We start from the raw sequence: 24,690 nt of genomic DNA on the forward strand, positions 1-24,690 counted from the left end.
CTGGTTGACATATGAGAGACTAAATGGATAAACGAAATGGAGTGGCAGGAGCATTGGATCCATTTTTAGTGAGAGCAGAATCGTAACTGACTCATGAAATACAGCTGACAGAGCGGCGCCTTTCTTTAGATCCAGCCACTCTTTCCAAGCTCTTATCTTTAGACAATCATCAGACTGGCTTGGGGGACCTTGTACAAGCACCCTTGCCTGTGGACTTAACGAATGCTTCGCTAACTCCTTTTTCCTCTTTTGCCTCCTCCAAATCCCTGATACCAACTTCAAAAGTTCAAGCTCCTGTCCAGATAGATGAGCCCAGGTCTATTAGGACACGAACCTCCAAGAACCCCGTCACTAAGAAGCCGGTGGTAGAACCCGTGACTGAACGAAAACGGGGAAGTTCTGGGCAAAAGAAAAAATCTTTAAAGGGACTTATTGTTGTGATGCTAATTGCCAATAAGACGCTGCACTTAAATTGTTTATAACCGCTTATTTATTCATAACAGTACTTTCCTAAAGAGCGCCGAGCCGGCGCTGACCTCCGTATGCGTTCGCGCCTCCTAATGAGTTGCGCGCACATACTGCCCAAAATGGCCGCCCGCACATCACGTAATTACGTGACGTGCAACAACTAGTGCGCCACTACATATCTCCCTTTTTTCCAACAATGGATAAGTCACTTACAGTTCGCTGTCCATATCGTAATCTCGAAACCTAGAGGGTCTCACCACAGTCCTTCCGCTCTGGGTTACCCTGGTCGGAGTCACCGGGGCCCCCCTGCTCCGTATCTCTGTGCTCCTTCCCTCTCTCAGCGCAGCCGCGCTCTCATCAGTGCTCCTCCTTCGCATGTCCATTTCAGGTCCTTGGTCACTGTCAGCACTTCTCTCCTTCGATTGTTCACTTCTTTCGCTTCTCTCTTCTTGCAGCTCTCCTGCCTGATGTTCCAAATCCACATTGGGTTCCTCCATGTCCTCCCATTCAGTTCCTTCTTGCTGCCATCGCATGATTTTGTTGCATCTGGCCATGCGATCTTGCGACCACACGTTCCCATCACTCAGCAAGGCCGCTCGGTCGTACAATTCCTTAACTTGCATGGGTTTACTATATTTACTGTCTTCTTTCATCTGTAGTGTGGCCAATTTTACTCGTACCCACTCGCCTTTTTCCAGCTCTGTCCCTTTCACGTTCCTGCGTTTGTTGTAGTGGGTGGCATAGATGGACTGTGCCCTTTCCAAGTTGGCTTGTACTACTGCGGGAGACCATTCACTCGTAATGATTTTTTCTTTCCAAATACGGTTGTCGTGCGTGAACGGTTCACGGCCTCTCAATATCTGGAATGGGCTGTATCCTGTTCCAGTGGGGGTAATTCTGTACGCCCATACCATGTTCCATATTGCCTTTTCCCAGTCCTTGTTGCTAGAGATCGCCGCTTGTACAGCTCCCATCACAACCCTATTAAATCGCTCCACTAAGCCGTTGCTAGCTGGATGGTAGACCGACGTATGTTTGACTGTGATACCGTTCCTCTGCATTAATCTGTTCCATCTTTCAGATGTAAATTGGGGTCCATTATAACTCAGGATGGACTTGGGGATGCCTTCTCTTACAAATGTGTCCGACAGGAATTTCAGTATGTTTTCAGCGTCCATGGCCTCATCTACTTTTACCTCCGGCCATTTTGAGTATCTATCTATAAGGACACATACGTACTTCTGGATGCCTTGGCCATCAAGGATTGGCCCCAAAATGTCTATTGACAATTCTTCCCACGGGTTCTGCGGGGGGTCGAACTTTCCCAGAGCCGGGCGCAAGGGTTTGAGTGTTTTGTCGGCTCCTTGGCACTGTGGACAATCTCTGACATGTCTCTCTGCCCGTATATCCATACCTGGCCACCAGTAGTTTTGTTTCGTTCTTAGCTTCATTTTTCCTATACCCAGGTGGCCCTCATGTAGGATGTCTAGTAGCTTGGGGATGATGCTTCTTGGTGGGACAACTTTGTCTCCTCTGTATGTGAATACTCCCTTGTCACCTAACGATAATTCTTCCCTAACCTCATAGTAGGGCTTGAGGTTTTCACTCAGTTGTCTTTTGTCTGGCCAACCCTTGACAATGTGCATCTTCACTTCCTGCATGACGCTGTCCTCTTCGTATGCCTCTGTCCACTCTTGGTAGCTGACGGCTCTTTCTTGGTCCTCCATGAGAGCTACCATCTCCTCCTTACCCATTGGGTCTTCCTCTCCTGGCTCCATGGCTGCCGCTCTGCTCAGGTAGTCTTCTACTCTGTTCCGATTTCCTGGAATGTACTCTATGTCGTACCTGAACTCGAGTAACTTCAGAGTCATTTTGGATATTCTGGGAGTGGCGTTGGCATATCCGCTGGACGTTAGCACCTTCACCAAGGGCTTGTGGTCTGTCCTTAGTTGGAATCGGGTTCCCCAGAGGAATTGTCGAAATCTGGTCATGGCCCACACTACAGCCAACATTTCCTTTTCGATTACACTGTATTTTCTTTCAGTGTCGTTCAATGCCCGGGAAGCAAAACTGATCGTCTCCATCTTCCCTTGCCCCCGATCTTGCATGAGCACCGCACCTAGCCCCTTGTCGCTGGCGTCGGTCGTGAGCACCGTTGTGCCCTGTGGGTCATATCCTTGGAGTGGTACCGCTCCTGCGACATCTTTCTTGATTGTCTCGAATTCACTTTGAGTCTCTGGTGTCCACTGTAAGGTGGTGCTCTCCCTGGTCAGCATCCTCATATGGTGTGTTTTTGAGGCAAAGTGTACCACAAATTTGCTGTAGTACTCCGCCATGCCCAAAAATGACCTGACCTCCTCCTTGTTGGTGGGGGGCGGAGCTTCGGATATTGCCTTCACATTTTCTGCCTTAGGTGTGATTCCTTGCACCCCTATCTCGTGGCCTAGGTAAGTCACCGACTCCAGGCCCAGTCGGCACTTTGTCCATTCTGCCGTGAGGCCCTTGACCTCCAGGGTTTCCAGAACCTTGCCAAGCTTCAAGTCGTGGTCCATTTTGTCACGCCCCATTACCAGGATGTCGTCCTGGAAGTATTGGACGCCTTCCATGTTCCTAAACAGCTGGTGCATTAGTTTCTGGAACACTGCGGCTGCCGAGGCCAGTCCAAACGGCATGCGGCAGAACTGATAGCATCCGAATGGGGTGATGAATGACGTGAGTTTTCTGCTGTCCGGGTGTAAGACTATTTGGTGGTAGGCGGAGGTTAAGTCGATGGTGGAGTACCATTTGACTCCCCGGGTTTTCGCCAACATTTTGTCAATCCTTGGGAGAGGGAATTTCTCCACCACTATGTTCTTATTTAGATCTCTCAGGTCGACACTGAGCCTGACCTTCCCATTTGGTTTCATGACTACCACCAATGGCGCGAGCCACTCTGCACACGTGATGGGTTCAATTATCCCTTTTTTCTCCAAGTCTTGTAGTTCCATTGAACCGCATCTTTCACCGCTATGGGCAAATTTCTTACTTTGTGGGCGATTGGAATTGCTCCCTCTTTAAGTATTATCTTGTGTAGGAATCTCTCCAGTTTACCCACTGTGCCTCCGAACACCTTCGGGTAGTCTTCTTTCCACTTGGCCAGATTTGGCCATCCTTCTGGTTCCGTGAGCAGTATCTGTTCTTTTCCTCCTGGGTCCAATTTGATTCCCAGGTCGCCCTGGTCCAGCCATCCCAAGACTGACGGTCCCTTCTCTGAGATATATAGCTTGCAGAACGCTGACCGGCCTCTGAACTCAAACTTCAAGGGTCGGAACCCCCCCATTGGAATGCGGTCGCCGTTATATGTGACTGGTCAGATGTCCAGTTTCTCTAGTTCTGGCCCCAAGTGTGGTCTGAAAGTTTTGTCCCACACCGCTCTCTGGACAATGGTGTAGGGAGAGCCAGTATCCGCTACTACACTTATGGGTATTCCGCCAATCGTCATTTCCAGAACAGGTTTGGTTGTCCTTTTTCCATCCACACACAGCACCTGGTCGTATATGCACAGAACTGTGACTACCTCTTCTTCTGCGTTTTCTTCCTGGTCTTCCTCGCCCTGGTCGATGTATTTCACCACGCTCTTGGACAATTTCTTCCGGCACACTTTCTCATAGTGGCCGATGATACCACAGTACATGCATTTGGCCCGGAACGCTGGGCATTTCCTGTCGTGTGCCTCATGGGACCAACTTCCACATCTGTAGCCCGTTTTCTTTTTGTCGTTGCTTGCTTGTTTCCCTGGGGGTCCGGTGTTGCCTTGCCATTTGTTGGGTCCCTTTGGGGTGGAACCCTTGTACTTATGGTCTCTGCGCGGTTCCTCGTTGTATACCCTGTTTACCATGGTATTAGGCGTCGTTTCTTTCTTGGTTGCGTCTGCGCTACTGCGCGCCAGTTCCGCCCTTTTGACGATGACCATTACTTCCTTGAGTGTGGTGTCCCCACTTGCCCACAGCTTGTCCTGAACGTTCGTGCTGGTAGTGTGCATCACTATCTGGTCTTTAATGAACTCCTCCTCCCATGTTCCGTACCTGCACGTGGTCGCCAGCTTCTTCAGGGCCGCCACATACTCTTCTACCGACTCTCCCGGCCCTTGTCTCCTCTGCTGGAAGTTGAATCTATCGACTGACACACATACCGTGGGCCGGTAGTGTACGTTCAGGTCATCAATGGCATGGGCATATACATCATCGTCTGTGCTTCCTCTTTGTTTGGGTACCAGGCTTTTGTATATTCTGAGTCCTTCTGGTCCCAGATTGAGTAGTAGTATGCGCTTTTTCCTTTTAGGGTTAAATTGTTCCTCACTCTCGTCTTCCAGAACCCCTATGAAATTGTCTATATATTCTCCCCAGTCTTCCCACTTCATTAGTGGTTCCCCTGGCTTGGGCAGGAATTGGACTGGCGCAATTGCGTATCCTGCTGGTGTGCTCATTTTCTCCTCCTTAACTGTGGGTGTTGTGCTCCCTTTGTTACTGGGGCTACCTGGGGTGCTGTCCGTTTCTTCTTTCCCTGGTTGCAATTGGGGACTCTCAGAGTCAGCCCCCTCCCCCTCCTTTGTGGTAGCCAGCGCTAATTCTGACTTTGTTGTGGTCGATTTGTTTTGGCGCGCTTTAGTTTCCTGACTCCTCTTGGGTCATTATGCTTGCTAGCCTGCTGCTTTCCCTTTCAGGGTGTCTATGGGCTCTTCCGCTCTCTTTAGGGTCCAGTACCTTAATTAGAGGCTTCTGTGCGAGCTCTGTCCGCCATGTGCTCGTCCTGGCCGCTTGTCCGTGCTGAACAGACCTCTGCCAGGGTCCGTTTTTTTTTTTCTTTGGGGTGCCTGGTGGTGGCTTCCCGACCTCGTCGCCACTGTTGTGATGCTAATTGCCAATAAAGCGCTGCACTTAAATTGCTGATAACCGCTTACTTATTCATAAACAGTACTTTCCTAAAGAGCGCCGAGCCGGCTCTGACCTCTGTATGCGTTCGCGCCTCCTAATGAGTTGCGCGCGCATACTGCCCAAAATGGCCGCCCGCACGTCACGTAATTACGTGACGTGCAACAACTAGTGCGCCACTACACTTATGTTGTCTAACTGCACTGACAGTGTGAACAATGGGAAGTGTGACTTTTTGAGGTGCATCTCCGTTGGAACATAAACTGAGGCGGTACTGCCGTTCTCGGTCCAAGGGGATGTAAATAATGCAGATGCTACAACTGAAATGGATGTAACTAATGTAGCTCCTGATAATTTGGAGGGATGATATCTTGGGTCCATGATTTAGTTGAAAGAAATCTTACAATTCTATGGGAAAAACTGAACCAGATAGACGCTGCTATAAAACAACTTGGTTATGTTACGGGGGACAAACAGCTGAATTTTGTTGACATATTAGATCCAACAGGCACAACATGTTCTAGAACTCCGGCAAATAACTTCCCTAACGTAATTCAAAACAGAGAGGGAAGAGATGACAGAGGTGAAAGTTTCACTATTGCCAAAGTAAATTATATAAAAGGAGTAACACGTGGCACATGTAACAGACCAAAGATAGTAGTTATCCGAGGTGCACAGAAACCGGATCTAGATGCAGTTGTAGATGCAAGACCCAAATTGAATACTACTCATAAGAATGTGAGAACTGACTCAAGTAATAATGGCCCAAAATTCAATGTGGATACATTAAACCTACCCCCAGCCTCATGCCCATATGTCGTAATCCTGGCTGGTGTTCCTGCCCTTAAGGAAGGTCAAAAAGAGACGTGGAGTGAATTACGTAACAAGAGCATTGATTGGTTGACAGAGTATAAAGGGTTTCACCCTGTATATATAAGGGAGATTTTAATGGTCCAGAGAGTGGGGTGGCTAGGCCGATATAGTAAGTGCATCAACGGTGACTGTGTAATGATTCATTTTCGCAGAAAACAATTGGTCCACCATATATTGAACTATAATGAGCCAAACCCAACATCTAATCCCAGCCTCTGCGCACTTCCCTTGGGATACTTCGACAAACCACAAGTTGACCCCTTTGTAAATAGATCTCCCAAAATTTTAATGCCTAATATATTCCAGGTACTGTCAGGACTGGATGAGCAAGACTGACAATTAACTGGCATATACCAAAAGGTGACATTTAATGAGAACGTTTTGCCCTTGAAGCCAATATTAATTGTTAAAGATTCAAATGCATGCAAGACCGCTTTGGTGAATGAAGAAATAGAGACCAGCATTCCAATTGACGATGACACTTTTGCAGGGGACAACGGCTTAATGAATGATAGTCTAAATACTTCTGTCATTCATGTAACTGAGGAAATTCAGGTAATGATTGGTGCCCCATATCTTTTGCAGAACGGTGGGACTGATGCATGTAATGATTGCATACACAGCAATAATATAGTTGAACCCCAGAGAATATCAAGTTCAGGTAAAGTAAAAGATACCACACTCTGTAAATTAAGTATGAAGAAATGCCAAACTGAGTTAAGATTAAGCTCATGGAACATTGCAGGACTGAAAAGAAATCAGGGGGACGAGGTATGGCAGGAATATATTGGGCAAAATGAAATAATTCTCCTCCAAGAAATGTGGATAGTTGAAACCCCACATAAGGTAGGATACAAAACCTTTAGTACAGCTGCTATCCCCTCAATTAGAGGAAGGCCCTCAGGGGGCCTCGTAATTGGGTAAAATCACTCTAGGCATAGAAATAAAACAAATAGAACTCCCAATCCCGTATATTCCCGTATATTCTGGTGATAAAAATCTCAACATCAAAGAACAAAGATCTATATGTAATAAATATTTATAGTAGACTGGGGGTAGCGAGCAAGGAGTCTAAGGTTGTTGAACAATTAGATCAATTCTTAGCATCTGTCACCCCCATAGCTGAGGTAATTGTGGGTGGAGACTTCAACTGTAAACTTGAACCAGTGACAGGATTAGGAAACATCTTCGAAGACGCAGCAAATAATATTCCTTTGCTGAACAGTAGTCCGGCAGTACCTTGTACCACTGCAGTGGCGCAGTTGACTAGATTGATTTCGGGGCATGGTCTTCGAGCTTGTAACAGTAGGTTGCCCTCCGATAGCCCGAATTCTCCCACATTTAAAAGGGGAAATTCTAAAAGATACATAGATTATATTATGGTATCTATCGCACTATGGTCTATTCTTTAAGATTTTAAAATCGATGATAGATCCGAGAGTGACCATTTCCCGTTGTGCCTGACACTCACGGCCGACCTCTTTAAACCAACTAGTTTAAGGCCCGATGATGATGCTGATGAAGGGATAGAACCACTACTAACTAATAATCGTAGAGTGCTAAAATGGCCTTCAGTAGGGGGAAATGAGATGGCTATGAAGCAGAACTATGATAGCTTTGTAGAAATTATCTCACCGTATATAGATCTACCGGTTGCAGAGATCCTAGCTATGAACACACACCAAGGCCTGATAGACTCCCTCACATCAATTTTAAGCAAGATACAAAAGAAATGCAAAAAGGGAACAACAGGGGTGAGCGGTGGTACAACAAGGAATGCCGTGAAGCAAAAAAGGATTCTGGAAGCTAAAGAAAAAAATGCTATGGTTTTAAGGGACAAAAGGAATATCTATAAGAAGTTATTAATCCAAACTAAGAAAAATTGGGATGATAATATATGGACAGAGCAAATTAGTGCAGCAAAAGCGAAAGACCAACTAAGTTTTTGGCACCTAATATCTAAAGGCAGCAAAAAGGGAGGACGCTCTAAAGATCTTTATCTGGATGCAAATACATGGGTAAACCATAGAGCTTAGTCCACCAGAACATGTCATTTCTACAGTTCTAGTCCCATTACATTTTAGTTTGGAAGACACCTTAGCAGCAAAAGATGCAATCAAACCTGGGAAGGCTCCAGGTCCAGACAGGATACCAGGTGACATATGGAAACATGATAAGGAGGTCTGGGGCCCCTATATTAATTCGATATGTAACTCAGTGGCTGCAGGTCCAGCGATACCTAAATCATGGAAAGGAGCTGAGATTACAACTATTTTTAAAAAAGGTAACTGATATGATCCTTCAAACTAAAGAACGATTAGCTTAATAGATGTTTTACAGAAAATATATTATCGCCAAATTTTAAGTAAATTGAATGATTGGATTGAGGTGAACAGTATTTTATCAGGTTACCAGGCAGGCTTTAGAGCTAAAACGAGTACGATTGACCAGGTTGTTAGATTCCTTTGTATTAATTGGAAATACACAATATTTAAGAAGGGACATTTGTATATTGCTTTTGTCAATTTAAAGGCCGCCTTCGACCTCATCCCCAGAAATCTCCTGTGGAACTCTCTAAAAGAACAAGGTGTACCGGGAGAAATACTTGTGCAGATAATATGACTGCATGAGGACAACTTTGCAAGGGTTAGATGGCGACCGGGGGACAAACTTACAGATCCTATTAAGATCAGCGGGGCGTAAGACAGGGATGTGTACTGGAACCCACCTTGTTTTCATTATATTTTAATGGTATCCCAGAATATATTTGTTGGGCTGCGAACAAGATTCTCCCAAACTGTATGGTGTGCCAGTACTGGCTCTTTTATTTGATGACGATACCATTTTAATTTCACAAACCTCCAAAGGTCTGCAAAGATTATTAGATACCTTTGTGAGTCTATAGGCCTGGCGATTAACTCTAGTAAAACTAAATATATGACAATAAATCAGCATAAAACTTTAAAAAATAATTTAACTGTTAAAAACCAGATATTGGAATATGTTTACAATTTTAGCTATTTAGGCATTGCCCAGAATACTAAAATGAATTTCAAAACACAGTTGGAGAAGAGCAGGACTACTCTATATAAAAATGCAATACCAATTGTTAAGAAACATGAGAGAACTATAACCAAAGCAGTCTCCCCAGCCCTTGAGGTGTATAAAGATAGGGTACAATTGGTGTGTTTATATGGAGCAGAATTATGGGGCCCTTTGAATAATGATGTCCTCAGGGTGGAGGAGTACACGTTTTTTAGAAAGCTATTGAGCCTGCCAAAGCATACACAGCTAACTCTCATAGCAATGGTCCACAATATACGCCGTATAGACAACCAGGCGAGTTTACGTCCATTATTATTTGGGTTTGCCTGTGGTCTACAGCTGAACTTGCCCATTACAGAGAAGGACTAGAAGAAATTCTAAAGTTAAAAAATAACAAAGTATTAGAGTGGCGGAAACACATTCAAGGTTGGTTTCACAAATTAGGACTCAAACATTTCTGGGAACGTCTGGTAAAACTGACTTTGGCCTCTAAAAAAGTATTAAAACCGAAATTTGGGCTTATATTAAGGATGCCCTATCACACAGTTCAGCGATAGGTACCTTGACAATGCAATTTCTTTTATTGAAATCATCTTGGAACTTTGAGCAATTTCTAGATGAAGTCCAGCCACAGTTGGCAAAATCGTTATATCTTAAATTTCAATGTAGTGTGTTACATTTAAATGCCAACACATTGAAATGGGTCCAAAAAAATGAAAATGAAAGTTCTGAATGTTGTGATCTGTGTACCATGGGAGTAATATAAAATTAATGACATCTACTATTCTTCTGCCCAGCGTACCAAAAATGTAGAAGGAAATGGATCAAACCCATTTGCCAATTATTGGGTATAAGATCCAGTACTGAGGCAGAGAGAATATTGAGATCAGATACATCTCAACCTGTAGTTTTTAGCTTGAGTAGGTATTTGTTCAGTGTGAATTTATTAAGGAAAAAGGAAGGCATGAAATTCTAATGGAAAGTATACTAATTACTCCTAGTCTTGTACTGCACTTTAAGTTGTTCATATGGAAGTCATTGTTACTACCATAGAGACTGATTTTGTATTTTACTAGAGGAAAATGAATTAATTGCATAGTGGATTTTGTATATATTATAATTTGCTCTCCTTTTTATTCTAAATGTGTATCTCTTCTGTTGTAACTCCTCAACGTTTTTAAACTTTTTAATATATTTATTATTTTTAATTGCCAAGAAAGGTCTTCTTTGGGAATGTATTTCCATTGGTGAAGTAATGGACAATCAGTACCTTTTGAAATGTTTATATAATGTGTGTATTCACTTTCTGTATAGCACGATTGTTTTTCATGTGAAAAATGCATCTTTTAAGAAAAAATGCATTTTGGAAATTTTGTGTACCCATTAAGCGAATGTGACTCTATGTGTTTTTCATTAATTCCATTACATTGATGTAGCAAAATGTCTCGTTCACCCCTGATGCTCCTGTTTTTTTTTTGCCTTTGCCCATTGGGGCTCTGACCCCTAACACATGGTGAAATTGGCTACACTCCTACAGTGGCAGTGCAACATGACTACAGGACTATCAGAGTACCCTGCCTGTGCAGTTTTAAAACTGCACATTTCACCTCTTAAAATGTAACCCATTTTTGGCAGACCTAAACCCTCCTTTTTAGATATTAATACATTAATGCTAAGTTGACCTTACTCACCATAAGGAAGGGTGCATTATATTTAAAAGTATGTCATGTAAAAAGTTTAATATTAGACATATAAAAAGATGGGGCGTAGTTTACATGCCATATAAGATGGCAGCGTCTCCCTGAGCTCCGCTATAAGCTCAGAGCCATTTTGTCTTCTACACGCCTTTCTGCATGTTTGGAGCGCTTGCTTTTTCTCTGCCATGCCTCCTCTCACTGGCATTGTTTGCTGACCGGGTTGGCTGCTCATATGCCCTTTCTTGTCCGGACTTGCAGTGGTGACTCTCTCTTCAGCTACGAGTGGCCGCCATTTCGGGTGCCTGCCGCTTGCTCTCACCTAATGATACCCTGCTGAGGTAACCAGTGTTTTTTTCAGCAAAACGCTCGGTAACATTTCTTTATGCTTTTTTCTTTTTTTTGTTTTGCATATTTACTCCTCAATGGCTGAATGCTCTACACTGACACATGACTATATATTTATATAGTTCTTCTGGCATTCTTTTTTCTCTCTCCTCAACTACTCTCCTTCAACAAATATGGTCTGAGTTGTCTTTATGCTTTTGACTTTCACTGCATTTTTAGTGAACTATTGAGCCTTTTAGCTTCCCAACAACATATTTTTGGCCAGTTGAGTTTATTCATTTATTTATTCTAAAACTATGTGCATACTTTTGCTTGCTGTAATTGCATTATATGGGCAGACTTAAGTCCCTATCAAAGTCAACACACTGTCCTCTTCATTATGCCAAAATGGCCAGTGCTAATTTAAATACTGCCAAGCCCTCATCTGTCAATAAACCTAAATGGGTGAAAAATGATCAACCCTCACACATTTTATCATCTCATAATCCTGTGCTTGACACTATACTAGATGAGGTGAGGGGTCTAAAGCACTTCATGACTGCCACTAATGAAAAGCTCCAAAAAATTGAGGACAGATGGATGGCCATAGAAGCTAAGATGTTTGACATGGAACAATGCATTGGTGATCTGCACCACACTACTAACAGGATTTATCTTCTGGAATAGGAAATTCAAAAGCTCAAACTACACACAGAGGACCTTGAAAGTAGAAATAGACATAATAGCCTACGTTTATACGGCCTACCAGACAATTTCTAGGGCCCAAACCTCCTTGGTCTCTTGAAAAAGTTCCTCCCGGAGCTTTTGCACCTTCAACTAGAACCAACTATAAGCATTCAACACGAGCTTGCCTTTGTCGCTTCCATCCTAACTCTACCAGACCTTGAGGAATTATAACGTAGTTCTTGAAATTTAAAGATTTGCTTTAAGTGATGAAGGTGGCAAATGAATAGTGTAGCCTTATGTGGTGTGTGCATATTAGTTATATATCTCAAGATCTCTCCCATGTAACTAATGCCAGAAGGAAAGGATTTCTTATGTTGCACCCTCAAATGAGACGATTACACATTCATTATGGAATTTTGCTTCCCTGTATTTGTAAAATTACTTATGAAGGTTCTACATGATCTTTTGATGTCCCTGCTGAGCTCAAACCCTTTCTCCAAAGCATCCTACCTCTTTCCATGGTAACCTCTGCCCAGTGATCTTAATTATTTCTTTGTACTATGGCATATCCTTTATTTCCCTCTTTCTCACTGTATAACTTTTATACATGGCTGTTCTCTCTTCTTTCTTTTTTCTTCATGTTTATCTCCCTGCTGCTCATCTTGCTCTAGGTGCTGCTACGTCCCATGCTCATTTCCTCTGCTTTTCCTTGTAGATCTGGATCTTTCTCCTTGCTATATCTCCTTGTCCTATTATTAATTTTCCCATTCCTTCTCTTTTATTTTTCTTTCTTCTCTTTATTAGTTTTCTTTGGTGACCTTCTTTGTGTCTTTTATGTTTATATTTAAATCACGTACATGTTATATATTTATTAATCACTGATATTTTCTGTTTCCCGCAGTGTCTTTATGGTTTGTCACCTGTGTTCCTGTGTCTTTTCATCCATTCCTTTATTATAAACAAACAGAGGGACAGATAGGGCTTATATTTAACGGGGTCCAGTGCATGCGCCCTAGTAGGTAAATTATCAAAAGAAGAAATGCACAGTTCCCCTGGGTCTAAGACCTTGGATGAGACAGTTGAAAAATAAAAGTGAGTGAAGGCACGCAGGAGGGGGATCCCTTAAAGGAGCTCCTTGGCGGGGATCTTTTATTCCTGCCGGATGGTACTCTGGGTGTGAGGGCCCTAGAAGGTGGAAGTGAGTGGTGTAGATATGTTAAGGTGATATTAAAAAAGGTTGGGTAATCAACAAAATAAATTTAATGAAGTGGTAAGCCATCTTGTTAAAAACAAGAGTGAGTGGTTGCTTTATCAGGCTCAAAGGTCCATGAAAGCAAAACCTACTCAGCGAAAGTGGTCGACATGTTTCATGCTATTGTAGTTTAAAGTGATACTAAGCAATTCTTCAGGACCAGAATAAGAAAAACCATCTACACTACTAGATTCTCATGGTGTAAATCTTGTCTACTGTGTGCCTGGTTCTGCCATGTAGAAACCTGGGGCCTGATTCACAGAACTAACTTAAGACAAAATCCTAAACTTAATACTTTTGGTATTCACAGAAGTTAGGATTTTGTCTTACGTTTGTCTTAAGACAAACTTAAGACAGACTTAAGTAAGGATTTTGTCTTAAGTCTGTCTTAAGTTTGTCTTAAGACAAACTTAAGACAAAATCCTAACTTCTGTGAATAGCAAAAGTAGTAAGTTTAGGATTTTGTCTTAAGTTAGTTCTGTGAATCAGCCCCCTGGTGAGGATGACAAGAAGGAAAGAATAAGTGTCATCCACAACGTGCTCACTTATTAGGATCAACTGGGTATACACTCAAAATATCGAGTTTTTAATATCGATTTGCATTAAAATCGATTAAAAAATACAGAATGGACACAATATAGAATGGACAGAATATAGACTACAAAAATATAGAATGGACAGAATATAGACTACAAAAATGTTGAATTTGAGGTAAGTAAGTTAATATCAATTTTTAAAGTGTTTTTTAAGTTAGTATATGTTTAAAAAGTGTATATTTATTATATTATTTATATTAATTTTTTATGGTATTTAATTTTTGCGTAATATAATTCTGTAGCGGGTTGTGGGTTTATAGAGGAATAGGGTGGGAAGTAATTTAATCATTATTAATTAAATATGGTAATGTATTTATTGGTATTCATTTTGAATTAATTGTTAATTAATTATTAATTGTTAATTAATTAAAATATAATTGGTAATTAATTTTAATTAATTGATTAATTGATATTTATGTTAATTTTAGTACTTTATTTTCTGTAGCGGGTTGTGGGTTTATAGAGGAATAGGGTGGGTAGTAATTTAGTTATAATTAATACAAATGTTAATTTATTTATTTGTATTTATTTGAATTAATTGTTAATTAATTATTATTTGGGAATTAATTAAAATATAATGGGTAATTAATTGTTATTAATTTATTAATTGATAATTATGTTAATTTTATTAATTTATTTTATGTAGTGGGTTGTGGGTTTATAGGGGAATAGGGTGGGAAGTAATTTAATTGTAAGTAATTCAATTTTTTAAATCTTTTTTTAATCTAATTTTTAATTATTTTTTAATTGTTAATTAATTTATTGTTAATTGGTAAATAATTTGTATTAGTAGGTAATTATTTTTAATAATTATTTTTTATTTGTATTTTTAATTGATTAATTAATATATCATATAAAAGTAATTATTTTAATTAATTTGTAATTGGTATTAATATTTATTTTATTTTTATTTATATATGAAGTATTTACTTTCCCTACTGTTGCACTCACTGGAGTGGGAATAGTAGTTTTTACCCTCCTGCTATCCAACGCTTTCCCTACTGTTGTACTCACTGGAGTGGGAATAGTAATTTCTACCCCTACGCTATCCAACACTTTCCCTACTTTTGCACTCTTTGGAGTGGGAATAGTAATTTTTACCCCTACGCTATCCTACGCTTTCCCTACTGTTGCACTCTCTGGAGAGGGAATAATCATTTTTATCTCTACGCTATCCAATGCTTTCCCTACTATTGCACTCTCTGGAGTGGGAATAGTAATTTTCACCTTCCCGGTATCCAATGCTTTCCCTACTGTTGCACTCATTGGAGTGGGAATAGAAAATGTTATGCCTACGCTATCAACGCTTTCCCTACTGTTGAACTCTCTGGACTGGGAATAGTAATTTTTACCCCTACGCTATCCAACCCTTTCCCTACTGTTGCACTCTCTGGAGTTGGAATAGTCATTTTTTCCCTCCCGCTATCCAACGCTTTCCCTACTGTTGCACTCATTGGAGTGGGAATAGTAATTGTTCTCCTACTCTATGCAACGATTTCCCTACTGTTGCACTCACTGGAGTGGGAATAGTAATTTTTACCCCTACGCTATCTAACACTTTCCAGACTGTTGCACTTTCTGGAGTGGGAATAGTAATTTTTACCCTCCCACTATCACGCTTTCCTTACTGTTGCACTCTCTGGAGTGGGAATAGTAATTTTTACCCCTACGCTATCCAACGCTTTCCCTACTGTTGTACTCTCTGGAGTGGGAATAGTAATTTTTAACCTCCCGCTATCCAACGCTTTCCACACTGTTGCCCTCACTGGAGTGGGAATAGTAATTTTTACCCTCCCGCTATCCAACGCTTTCCACACTGTTGCCCTCACTGGAGTGGGAATAGTAATTTTTACCCTCCCGCTATCCAACGCTTTCCCTATTGTCGCACTTTCTGGAGTGGGAATAGTAATTTTTACCCTCCCGCTATCCAACGCTTTCCCTACTGTTGCACTCACTGTAGTGGGAATAGTAATTTTTACTGCTACGCTATCCAATGTTTTTTCTACTTTTGCAGTCAATAGAGTGGTAATAGTAAATTTAACCCTCTCGCTATCCTATGGTAAATATATATTGTATATTTTGTATTAATACTATGTTTATACACATATATATATATATATATAAATTTATATATATATATATATGAACAAGGGCATCCGCCCGAAACATGTCAGTTTCGCTTCTGCTGCTCAGTTTGCCTTAAATAAATCTTCTTTTGCCTTATTTTGGATTTGTTTGGTCGTCGGTTTTGGTTCCTGGAAGCTGGAGCTACAGTTTGACTATCTGTGCATATATATTACCTACTGGCGGTCGCCAGTAGGTGTTTATAGTTAGGATTTTTTTCAATGCAAAATCTCAAAATTCTCTTGTGAATAACTTTGGCGCTGGTTGACGAATCTGCCTGAACATTTCCTCAAATTTGCCTCGCGGACCTCCGGTCCTTCCTTGAAAGTTTGGGGGGGATTCGTCAAGCGGGGGCCGAGATAAAAGGGGGGTCCCAAAACGTGTTTTCTCCATGTTAATTTCCATAGGGCGGTCGAACTCACTTTTAGCCCAAACGGCTGAATGGATTTCCACCAAACTTGGCAAAATTGTAGGGACTGGTAGCCCGATGTGCCTTTGCTATGTCTCAAGATATATGCTCCAGTGGTTTTTGAGTAATTTAGGTTCAAAAAAATATATATATATCTATGGCTGCGCCCCGGTATGTGCACCGGGGAGCGCAGCGGGCGCGACACGCGAGGTGCGCACAGAAAGCTGATTGGCTCTCGGGTGTCTGTAAACATTCGAAACAGTCCGGACCGGCCGCCATCTTGTGTCTCGGTAGGATAGAGACACAAGAGGTGGAAAAAAAAAGGGGGAAATGACCATAAGGGGGCAGGGAAGACCCCCCTGACCCCCTTAGTTTGATGTGGGGGCTATAAAAGGGCCCCGCCGTGCAAAATCATTTTTTTTTTATTTGCGCGGGGGAGCGCCCGGTACGCGCACCGGGGAGCGGACCGGAAGGCGGCCCATGGGGAAAGAAGAATGACAGAGTTTTAAAAAAATGTTGCCTTTTTTTATAAATTGGAGGTAGTTCTAAAAAGAACAGTTTTTTTTCTTCTTTTTGTTATTTTTATATTTTTTAGTGTTTTTGGAACATTTTGTACTTTTTTTGGCTTTTATGAACTATTTTATATATTTTTTTTATTTTTATGGGGAGAAACGAAAAAACAGGGAATTGAAAATGGCTCAACTGGAACAAAAAAAGAAATAAGAAAAAATTAGTTTTTTTTGGGGCATTTGTGGTTGTCCCCAGCAAGGACGATGAGCTTTATGCTCAGTTCACCATAGGAGATGGTCATACCACAATGAATACATGTTATTCGGAAATCCCCAAACCGTGGCTGAATGCAAGGGATCGTCTCTCTTGCCTCTGGTCCCGATGGAGTGGGTTGCTTTCTTTTGGAGGTGGTGCTTGAAGATTGGGGAGGGTTACTGGCCAGTTCCCTCATCTCTGCAGCAGAATAGCTGATCGGATGCCTGCGCTGCATGTGGCGAATCATGGTGTTGTTTCCAAAAGAGTATTTTTTGTTCGGGTTCCCCCTTGAAAGTTCCATGCCACAGATTAGGCAAGTCACCTTGGCCGCATTGACTTTTTTCTTGCCCTCTGGGATTGAAAAAAACTCCCGTACAATGTATGGTCTTGGCTGGTATGGGGTATTGTATTCTTGCAGCCACCTTCTCCTCCCCTCCTCCTCCTCCTCCTCCTGCTCCTCCTCCTCCTCCTCCTCCTCCTCCTCTTGTTGACCACCAATGTAATCTTGTGGTGGTCCTCTTGGTGGTTGTGGTGGTGGTGGTGGTGCAGATGCTCCAGCTGCTGCTGCTACTGTAGCCATTTCAAAGTACAAAATATACCTCAAAGATTGCAAAACAGGTCTTCCTAAGTCAAAGGACAAAGTCAGAATAAGGAAAAAAGGTGGGGTCTTTCATCATTTGGAAAAGCAAAAGGCCTGAACCAATGAGAAGTGTTATTTTCAGGTCACAAGACCAGGGATTTCATCATTATGAAACCAAAACTGTTCTGCACCAATTAAAAGTGTTATTTTCAGGTCACATGACCCGACACGCTTACGCGGCGTGCCCCGGGTCGCGTCGCGTAAGCGCGTCGGATGTTTACGTTGCGCAATCGTATTCGCTCGAGTGTTTCCGGGTGTGCTTACGCCATGCGTATCACGTGGACGCGGCTACGCGATACGTCACGATGATGTTTTCGTTCGCGGCAATAGTGCTTACGGGACACTCTCTGGAGCGCGCCCTGGGGCGCTTCAAAAGACTACGCTTTCCGGGGCGCTCACCTGGGCGTGCCCCGGGAGCGCTCCAGTGAAGAAAAAAAAAAGATATACATTAAAAAAATTGTTTTAAATACAAATATAATATAGGATTCATTCATTTTCAAAAATATTACATTTCATAGCTATAGACATTTGCTATTAACAACATTTTGAAATTCAAAGAAAAAACATAGGTTTGGGGCCGTATATATAGTTAGGAATTAGCATTTAAAAAACCTATAAATTCACTGTAAAAACCATAGGTTTCACACCAGTTATAGTTAGGAATTAGCATTTAAAAAACCTATGAAATTCACTGAAAAAACCATAGGTTTCACATCCGTTATAGTTAGGAATTAGCATTTAAAAAACCTATTAAATTCACTGAATAAACCATAGGTTTCACACCAGTTATAGTTAGCTGGAAATTTTACTGACATAAAACCATTGAAATCCCCACGTTATAGTTAGTTGGACTCACTATAACTTGCGCGCCTGCAATGCACTGCTGATGACGTCACATATTACATCACTCATGACATGGTCAGTGACATACCTCATGACATCACTGATGACACCATCCTTGTGACAGAGTGAGAGACCTCCTTTCAGTGTAATGTAACCCTTGAAACACATATTCAAAAATAGAAACTAACATTTTCAAAAAAATGGAGATACCCATACTAGTTACAACAACCAATTCAGTAAGTCTACCATCTAGATACACATCCACTCATTCACCAACAGTTCTATATAGTCACTCATACATATACTCACTCATCATATGTAGTGATACACCTATACATCCTGTTACACACCGACAGTCATCCAAAAGTTACTCACACACATAATCACACATGCAAATAAACTATTGAACATCCATTTATTTGCATATACAGCTATACACACACTACCACCTTACTTCTAAGGAAACTTACACATACTTACTCTCTTAAACAATCACTTATAGAAACACATACTTATTTAAACAGGAACTCTTACAATCTCTCACTCTCACATATACTCACTTATATACATCAATACTCACATATACTAGATTAATACATATGTAGTTACTGATAAAGACACTAGTGAGACAGTCATTCACTCACTAACACACACATATACACACACGTCCACCCATACAGTGCTGCACATATGCTGTCTTCAAAACACATAGAAACAGTGAGTCAGTCATTGATGCATCTATGTGTTAAGTAACACCCCCACCAAACCATACAGATACTCATACTGATACTAAAAAAAACATCTAATAACCCATATACACACACATGTAGCTACTCACCAACCCATGCAGCCACTTATGCACAAAGTGAAACACTGATACAAACCTTTAAATATGTAAACAGTTAACCAATCAATTTTTTTTTATCAAAATTTTTTTTTTTTTTAAAACATCCATTAAGACACTTATTTAAACATTTATTCTTCCATCGTCCTTTTTCATATACATATATAAAACATATTTATTTTTCAGAAAGACACACATTCACTGGATGGTGTCATCAGTGATGTTATGAGTGATGTCACTGACCATGTCATGAGTGTTGTAATATGTGACGTCATCAGCAGTGCATTGCAGGCGCGCAAGTTATAGTGAGTCCAACTAACTATAACGTGGGAATTTCAATGGTTTTATGTCAGTAAAATTTCCAGCTAACTATAACTGGTGTGAAACCTATGGTTTTTTCAGTGAATTTCATAGGTTTTTTAAATGCTAATTCCTAACTATAACTGGTGTGAAACCTATGGTTTTTTCAGTGAATATATATATGTATTTAAAAAAAAGTATTTTTATTTATATTAATTATTTATTAATTTTAAAGTTATATAAGTATTTTAAGTATGTTTAAGTTTGTTATATTTATTATATCATTCATTTTAAATTACTTTTAACTATTTAAAAAATTCGATATTTTGACTATCTGTATCTTTTTACAACGATATTTTTGATTCGATATTTTTGTAGTTACCTGTTTGGAGATAGGAAGTTGATATTTTGGCATTCTATATTTATTACTCATTATTTTTGTAGTTCTATATTTTTGCCATCGATATTGTTTCAGTGATCCGATCAACTGTCTATAGAGAAATTAAATAAAAGAAATGGAATTACCATTCAAGGATGAAAGGTTAGTATTAAAATACTTGAAAAAGTCTTGATGACTGGTATCAGGCCTAGAGCACAGTTAATTAAACGAGCAGAAGAAATACTAGAATGTGGACAGATAACTCACCCTCAAAACATGAAGTGAGTGCTGTAACGGTATCCCCCGGCGCTAAGACACCACGTTGTTGATGTCCTGCAGATGGGTAGAGAGTTTGGAAGACAAATGCCCCTCGGATATTGAGTGAGAATTGTATGAGTAGGATGCGCAGTCATGTGCGCTATGGCATCAATCATCATGGTGGCCAAAACAAAGCGGGTAAAATGTTGGCTATTTTTTTTAAGTTAAATCTGAACGTAAAAACACTGACCCAATTCGAAATGTGTCTACCACCAAACTTGTATCCTCAATAGAGATATTTCTACCAGTTTTCAAGAATATTATCAATGTCTCTACTCAGATGACAAAAAACCTTTAGATCAAAATATGCATACTTTTTTTCATGCCCTATCAAATCTTCCTCATCCACCTGATAAGTATATCATGTTAGAAGCCAAAATAGCTCTACATGAAATAACAGACGGCATCAAATACTTGAAAAAAGCCAAAGCTCCGGGACCTTACCATTCTCCCCCCGATACTGTGATTTCAACACCTTCCTTTCCATCCAGCTCCTGGTCAATTAATCTTATTTCTCTTTGCACCAGACCCGCATGATGGCTCAGAAAAACTGATCTTTCTTTATCCATTTTGGGTATTTGTACATCTGGGACTAGCCTTATTCCTTCCCCCTGTAACTCCTTTTCTGCTTTTAGAACTGTATGTTTTACCAAGCCGGAGTACATCAGGACTTTGGATACCTCATATTTATGGTATATAAACCCTACTTGTCGGAGGACATTTGACTCTATCTCCCTTAAGCTGACACATATGGAGAAGGTTATTAATAACTGTGATTGATCTAGGCTGTGTCGTTTTCTTAATCTTTTATCCCCATCCATATAGTTTGATACCTCAAGGTGCAACCACAAGCTTCTCCTCTCCTTTTCCTCCTTATCTTTAATTTTTTCCATTTTGTTAATTCCTGTGTATCTTCCCCAAGTAGTTAAGTTCCCACTAATCACTTCTTGCACCGATATATTATCTTTTCTAACTAGTGGTCTACTTGGACTAGCATTCTACTGCTCTCTCCTTTCATCCTTATTTGATCCTGTATGTATCTTTATCCCTCTTTTTTTTAATTATCGTCCTTCGTTCTGGGCATTTGCTGTTTCTGTATTTTCCTGGGGTTCTTTTTTAGGTGCAGGCTTTCTGATTTCTTATTTTTACTATCACTCACCATATTACTGGCAATGTTCTTTTTTCTCCATAGCTTCTCCCTCCTATTTATGTTCTTGATCACCCTTCTCGCTCTTGGTACGCATTGTCTATAACTAGTTGCTTTTCCAGATCTTTTTACAGGCATTGGGCACTTCGAGACGTATACACTATGGCCCTCTATTCTATGTATATCTTGCTCTCCTGGCTTCCTAATTACATTTACATTTTTGCACCTTACTGGTCTAACCATAGAAGGCATATGTTCCCAAATTTGTTTCAGCTCCCCCACAATTAACTGCAGATGTACTTTTTAGGCTTTCACTATATCATTATTCACCATAGATACTTTGGGAAACATCCTTTACCTTGCGGTCAGTACACCGCGGTGCTGTTACATCGCGGTCGTTACAACGACTGCAATGTTACCACGCTATGCCATTACAGCGCAAGCCTTTACATCGACATGCGCTAGATTGCGTGCTAACATTACAAATAGTGTACTTTACTATCCCAACACCATCCCTACAGGTATGTGGACTGGAGTTGGAATAGTAAATTACACTTTTATAATGTTAGCACACCATCTAGCGCAAGTCGATGTAAAAACTTGTGTTGTAATGGCATAGCGTTGTAGCGTTCTAATCTAGGACCCTGATCGATACTGTGACCTTATGCCCCTATTAGGCTATAAATCCATTTATTCCCTATATTGGCATAACCGATCAAATGCAATATTCAGAAACTCGTCTCTGGCCTCACACGAACAGAGCCCCATTTCAGAATCGCTTTCTCTGCCACTTTCTTTGCAGCCAATTAGTGCAATGACATAGCAGAAGTTACTATCTAAGATTCCTAGATTAACACTCCGAGTTCTTCAACAAGATAAAAACTCAGCAACCTGGAAATCCCCGCTTGCTGTGTTTTGATTAGTAATAGAACTCTAATGAGCACTGATAGACGATCACTTCCTAGTGACATCTTTATTGACGTCTTATGTCCAAACGTCAAACAAGGCACCTTTCAGGTATAAATATTACCAACATTGCCTTAAGCAAATGCTGTCTCGCTGCTGAAGTTGCTGCTGTTATGCTGATGATACCATAGATGCTATCGCTACTGCTGTCGCTGTTAACTAACGAACGATGGTGTGGTGAACTTAGGAGCTGAACAGGCGTCCCCCTGCAAAGAGCCCAGCAGATGCAAGCTGCCCGCGGACGCTGCCCCTCCTCCTCCTCCTCGACGCGCTGAGAGAGGCGCTGTCTTTTCTCCTGCAGAGAAATCCAGCTCCGGCGTTTCCGGCCTACCCTTGCGGGTGACTGGGATATCGACCCCCTGAAGGAGATACCAGACCGCCATCATTCTATTCCAGAGGTATGGTGTTGACTAAACCCTTAGAGAGAATTCTTGAAGCAAACCTTGGCAAAACCAACTTAACTTAAAGCTACTTACTTACTCCCCTCCCAAGTATTAGGCTTAGGTCAGGTACACTGGGGTAGGCGTAGTTAGAAGCACCAGTTGAGTATTTTCGCCTAATGTATATATGAATGTATATATGTTTTATTCATTTTAAACCATTGTATGGCTAAGAAACCATATCAATGCTTTTACAGTATTATTTCGTAATACTCATCTTACTGTACGTACTTTTTATAATAACAAGTCTTGCAATTGTGGCAATTCATTTCTCTTGTACGAGAAGAAAGACTGTTCAATAAATGTTACCCTTTATTGAAAACGCCCGTCTCTCTATTCTCTACATATTGTGAAAGTAAACTGCACAACCACTGACTGAGTAAAATAACTGTCTATTGTTTCACACGACCCTAGAGATTGACTCTTGATCTGAGGAGCAAAGTTGTCATGTTGCACGGTTGTTGGAAAACTGAATCCCTTCTTGGCTGTGCCAGGGAAGCTGATCACTTCCTATTCAGTCATGAAAGTTTCCAGTGAACTCTGAGCTAGTTGGTAACAAACCCAATTAAGTTTAGCATAGTCAGTAGAGGCCTGGAAGATCCGCACTTCTACGTCGATACTACTGTTTATGTTATTCCAATGCGCAGGGCCTATTGGGAAAATAGGAACTACACTACATGGCGCCCAACCGTTTGGTAAGGCGATAAACTAACGCAAGACGTTAGAGTAACTCAGTCGTGCATATTTCACACAGACCCCTTTCTCCCGTAAATACTCCAATAGACGTCTGGAGTGGGTGAAAGGTTAAAATCCGCCCGAACTCAGTAGGAAGAGATTCCTATGTAAAGCTCTGGTTTATTCAACGTTGAAGGATACAGTGTTCCAAAATATTGTGCACCTAATCTTTGTCTCCTTGGAGACCTACTCTGCAAAAACCTTCCTGACAACAAAATGTCAGACAGTGAAGAAGAAAGGGAAGCAGCTAGATTGGCAACCCTACTAATAGAGGAAGACACGAGTCTCCTACAGACTGAACCAGGTGCAATAATCATCCCGGTACATTTAAGAAAATCTATAACGTTAAAACTTATAGAAAATGGACTGACACCACAAGGTGGTACAGTAGTCTTCGTGATAGAGGCACACGAATATCGGCAGACAGAGGTATTTTATTCATGGTTAAACTTTCCAGCGGCAAACGCTAGAACAAAAGAGTTTCACTATTACAAAATAGAGAAACCACCGGATGAGTACGCTCCTTTCGAGGAGACTGAAATCTCACTAAAATTCCAAGAGCACCTGCTCTGGTTTAATGGCGCCCTAAAACATAATGATCATATTACCAGGCTCGGTCCACTAGGTAGACCAGGAGCAACGTGGCCGGTTCTAGCCAGCTACACACCACATCCGGACATTGAAAAAATGTCAAAAGAAGAGCTGTTAGTACAGCTAAAAACACTTATAAAAATACATAGGCAATTAGTCCAATATGTAATGTGGACTGCAACAGTCCAACCAGCTGTTAATGTACCACAGCTGCCCCCTCATCAGGGGAACACTAATAAAATCACACCACAGAACATACAATCATGTCTTGGTAAAACACCCGTAAAACGGGAACAAATTCCGTTCTGGTTAGCGCAGAAAATCACTCAAATAGAGG

Source organism: Lissotriton vulgaris, chromosome 8 (genome assembly GCF_964263255.1).
Source record: "Lissotriton vulgaris chromosome 8, aLisVul1.2, whole genome shotgun sequence".
NCBI lineage: Eukaryota > Metazoa > Chordata > Amphibia > Caudata > Salamandridae > Lissotriton > Lissotriton vulgaris.